Genomic DNA, 10,347 nt, shown 5'->3' with positions numbered 1-10,347 from the left:
AAAAACTGAAATATCACATGGTCTTAAGTATTCAGCGCAGTTTGGATTTTTTTTTCACCACATAGATAAAAAAGAACCTACACGTTTGGTGTCTATGAACTCGATATGACCTGGAGAATCATAGTGGAAGGTCAGTTTTAGCATTTAGTGAACCTAGTAAAAAAAAGCTAAAAAAAAAACCAAAGTGTGGGATTGCACTTTTTTGCAATTGCACAGCACTTGGATTTTTTTTTCCCGTTTTCTAGTACACTACTTGGTAAAACCAATGGTGTCGTTGAAAAGTACAACTAGTCCCACAAAAAACAAGCCCTCACACGGCCATATTGACAGAAAAATAAAAAGTTATGGCTCTGAGAAGAAGGGGAGCAAATAACAAAAACGCAAAAACAAAAATACCTCCAGTCATGAAGGGGTTAAAGTCCTCTTGTCACTCGCCTTGATCATTTCCAGCATCATGATTACAATTTATTTTTACTTAAAAAAGCAGCTTTGTATTCAGCACCAGTCAAAGTAGAGACAAAAAAAGTAGAAGGCTTCTTCTTCTCCTTACTAAATATCCAAAGGAAAAAGTAGTTATTGAGATCTCAGACCCTGAGGCATATTTAATACGACAACATGAAAAGAACTGCAAACGTTTGCATATTCTTGCCTTTTGGTTTTCTCTTCTTAGTCTTCAAAATTCATAACTACTTAAAGAAGCACTCCCATCAAAATGTTAGCCTGATATATTGCAATCATCATATTATACAGCACTGTGTACTTACAATTGCTCATTTGCTCTTCTGCCCAGCTAATTCTTCCCTTTTCCACTAGGTCTATATCACGTAATTAAAAACACTAGCTGAATGCTTCTAAGTTCTATGAAGAAACAGGAGGTCATGAGTGACTCCAGCCACTGCAAAAGTCCCTGGCAGGAGGGAGCAGAGAGCAGCTGGGTCAGGGAGTTGAAGAAGGGAATGATAAATGCAGAGAAAAAGACTTCCTGTCTGTTTCTACATAGAGCAAAGTAAATAGAAGTAGCTGGGTAGAAAGGCAAAAAGAGCAATTGTAAGTACATAGTGTATATATGTGATGACTGCAATAAATTAAGAGCTTAAAAACTTTGATGGGAGGGCTTCTTTAAGATTTTCTTCTCCATATCACCTGTGAGATTTTTATGGTATTTTCCGAATTCACCTACAACATTCTGCAAATGAAAAAATCTTTCCTCCACCTAAAGCTTTTAATATGAAAATGTAAATTCAATAAAAAAGTAATGAATAATAAAAAATACACTTCAAGTAGTTGTGAAATGCCAGTTACTGGGTCCAATCTAATTAACTATTTGTCCGCAACTTTTTAAAACTTCTAAAATCCTTACCGCCAATAAACACAGAATGGGGACTATCATATTTCTAGGACTCAAGAAAAATACTTCCTATTATTGTGATAATTGATGCAATGGCGAAAGATGATATTTTGGAAGTTTGTTGAATATGGACAAAATCACTACAGCCAGCAGCGAAAAAGTAGCCGCCACTATATACAATCAGTATTGGAGTCATTGCTGCAATACAGGGTCCATAGGAAAATATTACTATGTGACTAGAAGTAGAAGAAATACTTTAGTATACGGTTGTATCTATAAGCCTCCATCAATCCAAAGGGTCTTCAATAATTGCTTTGTCCTCCACTATGTTAGCCATACCACTTGAAGAACTTGAACAGATTTCACATCAGGGTGCATCGAATACATGCTTCACATTCTTATTACATATGCTTACAGAGGTGAGTAGCAATTTTAATTGCTACAAGTTACTTTTTTCTACATGATTATGAAAATTAAATTAAATAAATGGTATCTGCATCTCACTATTAGGCTATGTGCGCACATTGCGTATTTGCTTGTAGAAATGTCTGCAATGTTTCTGCATCTCTTGGCAGAAAAACACAGCGGAAAATACGTTTTACCTTTTACCTTTACAGCTCCGCAGGCCCTATCGAAAACTGCGGTTAAGTTTAGTTCTACATATACTAAGTCATTGCAGTTTACTATGTTCACTATGTATTACCAAGCCCGAGGTTTAGTAATGAACAGATGTCAGACAGATACCCTCATTAATAAAATGGTACATAAAGAGTTAAAGAGACACAAACACAGTCACCAGCCTATGTAGGAGAATTAACATAATTAACCTAGATATGCTGTAACAAAACAAGAACTGACAGAAATCTGCTTGAAATGCAATGTTTATTTTTCAAAAAAAATTAAAAAAAAAAATTACGTGGGCTCCCGCACAATTTTCATAATCAGCAGAGGGAAAGCTGACGGGTGAGGGCTGATGTTAATATTCTGGGAAGGAGCCAATAGCCATAAAGGTTCCCAGGCTATTAATATCAACTCACAGCTGTTTGCTTAACCTGTAAACTAGCCAGTAAAGGTTATCCCCAGAAAAAAATTGACATGGGGTCCCCATATAAAATCAAAATAGCAAAGGCTAGGCAGACAACTGCAGACTGATAACAATAGCCTGGGAAGGGGTCATGGATATTGGCACCCCCAGGCTAAAAACATCAGCTCTCAGCCACCCCAGAAATGGCGCATCTTACAGAGGCGCCAATTCTGGCACTTAGCCTCGCTTTTTCCACTTGCCCTGTAGTGGTGGCAAGTGGGCTTCATGTCACCTTTGTATTGTCAGGTGACATCAAGCCCACAGGTTAGTAATAGAGAGGTGTCTATAAGACACCTCCATTACTAACCCTGTAGTGATATTGTATAAAAACACAGACACCCAGAATAAAGTCCTTTATCTATATATATAATTACCTTAAATTGTCTGTCATCCACTTCCGTCTGGATGTCCCCGAATCCCACAATCCACTGCGCCGCACCGGAAGTACGCCGACCGCCATTTTGGAACATCCAAGTGATGACGCTCGGATTCAGGACGTAGCTCCAATCCCAACCACCGCTCAGATCCAGGTTGCCGCTGTGATCCCAAACCCCACTGGGATCCCAGCTGCCACTCGGATCCAGGCCACCGCTGTGATTCCAACCGCCGCTGGGATCCCAGTAATGAGAGGGATGCCGCCGGACTCCTGCCAGGACCCACAGCCTGACTACACTCGCCGGATCCCACCGCTGCCTGCCCACCCACCTCCATGCAGTCACAGCCAGCAGGAAAGACCACGGCTTGAGGCCTGTGCTGGAGATTGGGTGCGGCCACCCTCTGGTGGCACCGCACACCATCTCCAGCACAAGCCGCAAAACACCGTCTTTCCTGCCGGTTGTGACAGCATGGAGGTGGGTGGGCTGCCACCCCCAGCACCACAAAGCTTCTTCCATCGTGATGTTACTGCCCTCCTGATGCGATAGCATCGGGCACACATCTAGTTTGAAATAATCACACAGACTCCTTTATTGAAAATATATTTACCATACTAACTGAATGCCTAATCTCCGACACCCTTGCCTTCTGCAAACAATAAAAAAATAAACTAACATATAATACTAATCTGTCCTACATAGTCCAATTAATACAGAGTGTCCCACGGCGATCTCATGTGTAGAACAATCACATCGGGAGATGTGACCACTCTACCTGACCACTGGCAACACACTGACAGGAGGTAATCGCTCCTGCAGTGTATCACTGCGCTGCCATGAGATTTCATTGAGTTCATCAGCTCCGATGCTCTCACAACACTACCACTTTGTGAGAACTTTCTCGCGCAGCACTGCCATAAGTGAGAGCACAGGAGCTGATCAGTTGATGAACTCCAGTGACCTCTCACGACGGCTCAGTGACACACTGCAGGAGCAATTACCTCCTGTCAGTGTATCGCCGGAGGCCGGTTGAGATCGACATGGGATACTCATTATTAAATGGACTATGTCAGAAATGTGAATATATGTTAGTTTAAAGCTTTTTACTGTTTGCAGGAGACACGGCATCAGGGGTTAAGCGTTTGGTGAGTATATATTTTGTATGTGAATAAGTATGTAATTATGTAAATGTTTTGATTTTTTTTTACAATTGAACACAGGTGCAGGATGATGAGACTATTCTGCCATCATCAGCTCATGCTGTCTCTGTATATGTAAATCAGAATTCACTGCACACTAGTGGATAGTCTTTTTAGCATATAAATGTATTAACAAAATAAGGGAGCAAACAGAAATATATAATGGAGGCGACTAAACAGAATGAAGTTTCAGTTTCTCCGGAGCCTTAATCATATTGTCGCTGTAAAATAAAGAAAGAACATATAAGTATACAGTGTTAGAGAAAACCATGACATAGTAATTAAAAAAAACAAAAAAATATGTGTTTAAAAAATTCCCAGTGAATGAGTACACATCTAAATCACAAGTAAAAATACACAGAATTTGCATAAAGTCACATCAAAATGATGACAATCACCATAAATACACTGGTAACTAACAAATTTGGAGCATGAAAATTTAAAGGAGGAATTACCTTAATTCCATAGTAGAAGATATATAGGGTGAAAGTTAAGAGATTGACATCCCTGGGGTACCTTATAGAGGCTGTAAGGAAAAGTAATAAAGATAAAAGGTGCTTATAGTGAGAAAATAAAGAACATGAAAATAAATACATATGGTGGGTACGTGGTACCTAATCTGTTAGGCAGCGGTGCCAATAATTGTAGGTTAAGGGCCTAGCAACACTGGAAACCTGTAGGAATGCAGGATATGACACTCTGTCAAGCCCTATTAAGTGGGCTGCTGAGCAAATTATATAGTTAAAGTCAAAACATATGGGCTAGAGGAAACAATAGTGCTGTAGTTAACTTCTGATCATAGGTATAGTAGCAGCGCTACCACACCTTGCTGATGTTGCGGCGTGTCACACATATGACCACAGAGGTGAATAGACCGACCCGGAAGTGATGTTATGCTGCCCATATGATAGCCCTGCGCATGCTCGGCGGTTGTACAGACAAGGAGATGCTTATTGTTTAAGCTGGTGACACAAGCGCAGTAGGGAATCTATGTGATGTATGGAAGCTGTCTCTGTGCGTGAGCGGCAGTGCACAGTCACAAACGGTGGAGTGACGTAACACTGCCCATATTAGTTCACTCCACTGTCCCGGGGAGAGAATAATCAGAAACAAACCCCGGACTGGATCATGACAATAACATTGTAAAGCGGACTATCCTGGATTACCATGCTATCACACCAGACTCATATAGGGCCCTGTTCCGAGACCTCCCATGCACCACGGGAGGATCATTTAGGATGTATGCCCATAAGATGTCCCAGGCATGTCGGAGATGGTTGGAAGCAGAAAATGCCTTTACTGTGGAAAATGTTATACAGGCGTTCCTTATAGAACAATTTTTGCCAAGGGCCACGTAAAATTATGGGAATGGGACCAAGAGCGCACACCATGCACCAAAGATAGAGCTGCAGCCTTGGCCAATGAGGCCCTTACTATCCGACCGCAATGGAGGAGGCTTCTGAACAATAAACCACAGCCTGTTCACGCACCCCGGCCCCCTCAGATTATATCTGCCCTTCCACCCAGCCGCAGGCCGATGACAATCACGCCACACAGTCCTGCTCCCCAATAGGTCCAACCACAACCTGGGGGTATCACAGAGATTTTATGGATGTGGGAAACCTGGGCATTTGCAATCCGGTTGTGCCTCAAGGATTCAGAGGGAGCAACACGCAGCCCCACCTCGTCCAGTGAATCTTGTGCACTCCATCCCACCTGAGGAAGAGTTACCACCACCCCCACTCGCGTTGACCACCGACCACGGAACCATAGATATCCCTTCTGGAGCTTACAGACTCTGGCCTTTGTCAGCACCAACTGCAGGATGTCTTAATTGATGGATACAAAGTGTCGGTATTTAGAGACACAGGGGCATTTCTGACTATCACTGATCCCCATGTTTTTCGACTCTTGGCAATTCACCACGGCCCGGGAATTCCCTTTGTCCTGGCAGGGGGTGTCCGCAAATATATACAGTGAGCTTTGGTGTGTTTGGATTATGGTTTTGGATAAAAACTGTTGGATTGGAGTTATGGGTGGACTTCCTGCAGATATCCTCCTTGGAAGCAACATTTGGGAGTTACAGTGTAATTTTGTGGGAGCAATCACCTAACTACAGGCCCTTCAAGCTCCACAACATCCGGACCTCACCGGGGAACAATCTGTTTGGCCGGAAGGTCCATGGGCCTCTCGCTCTACTGAAAGAACAATTGGAGGGAGATATCACAGACACCGGAATGCCCATCATTCCCTGTTTCGCACAGCTAGCTACCATCAGCAAATGGCCCAGTCCAGTAAAAAAAACCTGGTATGACCATAAGGCCAGGACCTGGGAATTTATGGAAGGACAAGTGCTCATAATTATTGCAACCACTGCCACTGTACAAGGATCTATAAACAAATGAGCAATATGGACTAAGGTGATCAGGTCAGAGTTCTGTGTAGACCTCATAGCATGCTTAATTAGTAAGAGGAGGGAGTGGTTGTGATGGTGGAATATGCTGTGTGGGTATCATTTTGTTTGTATTAATATTTTACTGATTTTCATGGTGTTCTCTTGTAGGATGAGTTCATATTTGCCAATTGATGAATGGCTGTTGTTGCCATCTGATATCAGCCCCCACAGTACTGTACTGTTATCTTTCCACTGGGTAAATAAATAATGCGGTTTGCTAATATGCTAATGACATTTTGAACTAGCTAGTTGAAACAATGAGCTCCTGCCACCTTCCCCCTTGACCAGTAAAAGAGGGACTTTTAAAATATCAGCAAGGAGAGACAAGAGATCAGACCCTGTGTGGGGGGATGATGTGAACACAGCACCTCAGCGAGTATATGGCCTATTTTATCATCTGCTGGGTTGTGGGACTCTCATCTCCCAGAGCTTTTATTCTGTTACTGAACTGCATTCAGGTTCTGGACTATGTAGTGCATTGCATATGGACATTTTGTTTTCTTTGCTTAAAATAAAGATCTTGGGATTGTTCCTTCTTCCCTTGCTCTGTTGATTGTGTGATACCGAAGAAGGTCCCCGTGACATAAAGAAATCCGTTCAGACAGAAACTCCCACACAAGAGAAAGGAAAAAGCTAAAAAATAACTTACTTTGTGTAAAAAAATGATGAAAAATACAAAAAAGTTGAAAAAGTTAGGATTTATACACTTACGCATTTTGGGCTGGGGATAACTGTTATTCATGGGGTTGAACCAGTAATCCCCAACTCAAAACTCGCACGCTTATGGACCTTAACCTTTTTTTTTTTTTTTACATTTTTCATCATGTTTTTATTACATACAGTAAAACTTATGTTTTCATTTTTTCCTTTCTGTGGTGCTGGAGATTCCCTCCTAACAGACTTCATTATTCATTCTGACTTGAAAGCCAGTCCAGAGTGTCTCCTATTCTCCCTGCACCACACCCTGACCACAGATGGTCGATTTCTTAGGGCATGGAATTCCCATGGCTCTCCTTTTGAACTATTGATGCTATCGAAGGGTGAACTGACTACAACATTTTTCCATTGTTTTTAAAGCTTTAAATTATGCTATAACTATATTGTGACAAACCAAACCACTACAGAAGAAGCAGGTAATAATCAATTCTTAATATGAGAATACAGTTGGCAAACGCACATATTGCAACTAGAGCTTCAATTTAATTTTCCTCTGTGATTTACTTTGAAATATTTTTTTCATTGTCAGCTCTTAGGACATTTTTTCTAATGATATACTCAGGACACTCATGTCCTATCTCATGATCACAATGAAGAATCACTGCTGACTTATTTAAGAGTTGCCTTGGATCTTTCCTCTAAATTAGTTTAGATGCTTATGCTGAAATGGCTACAATTCCTAAATGTGACACATGTAAAATGACTAATCCTAAGCAGAGTTAGAAATATAACAAAACACTTTGGTTGTAATGCTGCAGTTGATGCTAGGTTTTATCTGCCTCGGGATCTAATTCACTCTACAATGATTTTACATATTTTGTAATTAACAATCATCTTCCATTATCATTAGTGTGCATATATTACAGCTTCAAATTCCAGCTGAGCAATGTAGCTTAGCTCCTAAAGAATAAGCAGTAATGATCTCTAGAACAAGGCTTCAGGCGGACCCACTACCAGAATAACAAAGATAACTTTTAACACCGCCAAACTTTATTTCCATTTACATAAATATATGGTCCAATGCTGAAGCAGATTTGCAGAGCTTAGCTTAAAACAACATAAAATCCTTCTGAATTGGGTTGTATTTTTTTTTTTTTTTTTTTAAGATATCTGGAGCCTTGCAAAAGAACTATTTGAGTCTGAAACAATTTACTTAAAGAAATAACATAGTACAAGGTCATTAAATCACTAAGGACCTTCTGCTAGCAGCACCATAATATTTTCAAATACTAAAGTCAGCTTCATTATCAAGCCACATAGCTGAAATATATAATTTGTAGCAGCTGCAAAATCCACTGCAAAACACAAGATCAAAGTTACTTGAAGTTAAGATTTACCTTATATTTATTGTAAAAAAAAGCAAACATTTTTATTACTATACCCCAGGTTATCCCACAAATAATATGTATTACCTATCCACAGGATAGAGGATAAATATGCGTGTTGAGACCCCCACTGATACTAGGAACTGGAGCCCTAAGTCATCGATATGATTGAAGCATTAATAAACATGATATAGCATTGTGTATAATTCCTATTGACAGTAAATGGAGCAGTGTTTGCATATGTTCACTAAAGCTTCATTCACACATGACTCCTGTTCTTGTGATTGGTGGGGGCCACAGTGGTCAGCCCCCTGGAAATAGTGTATTTATTAACTAAATAAAAAGATTCACCGCGCAATAGTGTGATATAGGGAACTCCAAATATACGGATACTCACTGAGTGGTGTAAAACAAATCTCGGAGTCAGAGTTGTTTCCCGTTGGTAGGGATGCTTCACAATGTTTGGAAATCCGTATATAGGAGTAACTGCTGGATGATATGGTAAAAAGGAGAAAAAATTTTTTGACGATTAAATGGTGTAATAAAAATCCTAACAGGCTGATCCCTGGTCAGACGATACTCACTCGAGTATGTTCAGGTCCTGTGAGGAATAGTACCGCAGTCAGATTAAGGTGCTTTGGTAGGATAAATCTAATTATAAATTGATGATACAGCAAGGAACAAGCAATGGTAATAATGTCATGTACAGCTTGGAGTAATGAACATTAGTACTAAATGAAGGCTGCACTTACTGGGCAGTAAAATGACATGTGGAATTAAATGGTTAATTCCTTATGGAAGCGGCTGGAAACAAGGCACTGTAGGTGGGTTGCCGTCTAGACCCACTGAGAGAGTGATGTGCTGGGCTGAATAGATCTACTATTAGACCCTGATTGATCCAGCTATATAGCGGTTGGAGCCCGGACCCTAAGTGGTAAATGGAGGTGAGTCACAGGCTGTGTGCGCTGCTCAACCAAGGTGATGGATCGGTGCACTTACTTCAGGTTGCTGGTTCTAAGTACTGCAGCCAATGTGATTGTCTAAAGCCTTCTTGTTAACTTCTGAACGGAGCAGACATTACTTCCTGGGACAACGCAGACCTCTGGAGCAGCCTGCACTGGATTTGCAGGGGTGTGTTGATGGTTTAGTTCTGTTCACCATTTAAAAACTATTCAAGCCTAGTCAAAAATGTATGCATGTGTCAGACAACCCCTTAAAGAACTCTCCAGGCAGGTGGTTCAAGTTAGTACATATATTCAGTAGGATCTTTACACTGATAGGATTATACAATTCTCTAAAATTTAGTGTATATATAATAACAAAAGAAAACAGATGGCAATCAATTATGAAAGGATTGTGTCCAAGGGGACCGAGAGGTAGTATTATGCATCCAGAGGTCATACTACTTTGAGAAAAGTATCAGTCGAATGAATAAATAATGATAGGAATGTAGTATTAGGATTGCAAACCCTTTCCAGACCTCAGTCAACTGGTCAAGTGTATTATCTGTTGGTGCATTGGTAAATTAATTCACAATGTTTGTGATTCCCTTTTGAAGAATGTGTGAGGAAACACAGGTAACTAGATTTTCCAATTGTATTATATGGATCAGTGAGTCAACTAAATGAAAAATTGCCTATATTCTGTGGCATAGGCTACGCATTGCAAAAAATTTCCAAAAATTCAAAAAAACACATTTGAAAGGTTGACTCACCAAACCCTGACTAATGCACTAGCAGGATGCAGCAGACCTCCATTGATAAAGGCTGGGGCAGCACAGGATATCCCTTGTATGATCGTACGCCTTTATACACACATGCTACAGTTGCAATTTATTTCAGGTCT

The 10,347-nt window shown here is 40.6% G+C and overlaps 1 long non-coding RNA gene across 1 annotated transcript; it reads right to left on the bottom strand.

The window, feature by feature from the left end:
- Positions 1 to 3,938: 3,938 nt before the first annotated feature.
- On the bottom strand, positions 3,939 to 9,861 carry LOC141060574 (uncharacterized). Its single transcript, XR_012222723.1, has 4 exons — positions 9,502 to 9,861; positions 8,900 to 8,991; positions 4,461 to 4,531; positions 3,939 to 4,226 (listed from the first exon to the last, which is right to left on the bottom strand). It is a non-coding gene; the product is annotated as an uncharacterized lncRNA (long non-coding RNA).
- Positions 9,862 to 10,347: the final 486 nt, after the last annotated feature.

The sequence above is a fragment of the Dendrobates tinctorius genome, unplaced genomic scaffold (assembly GCF_039654945.1).
Source record: "Dendrobates tinctorius isolate UK_male_01 unplaced genomic scaffold, ASM3965494v1 ptg000241l, whole genome shotgun sequence".
Classification (NCBI taxonomy): domain Eukaryota; kingdom Metazoa; phylum Chordata; class Amphibia; order Anura; family Dendrobatidae; genus Dendrobates; species Dendrobates tinctorius.
This window is presented reverse-complemented; position numbering and strand designations above follow the sequence as displayed.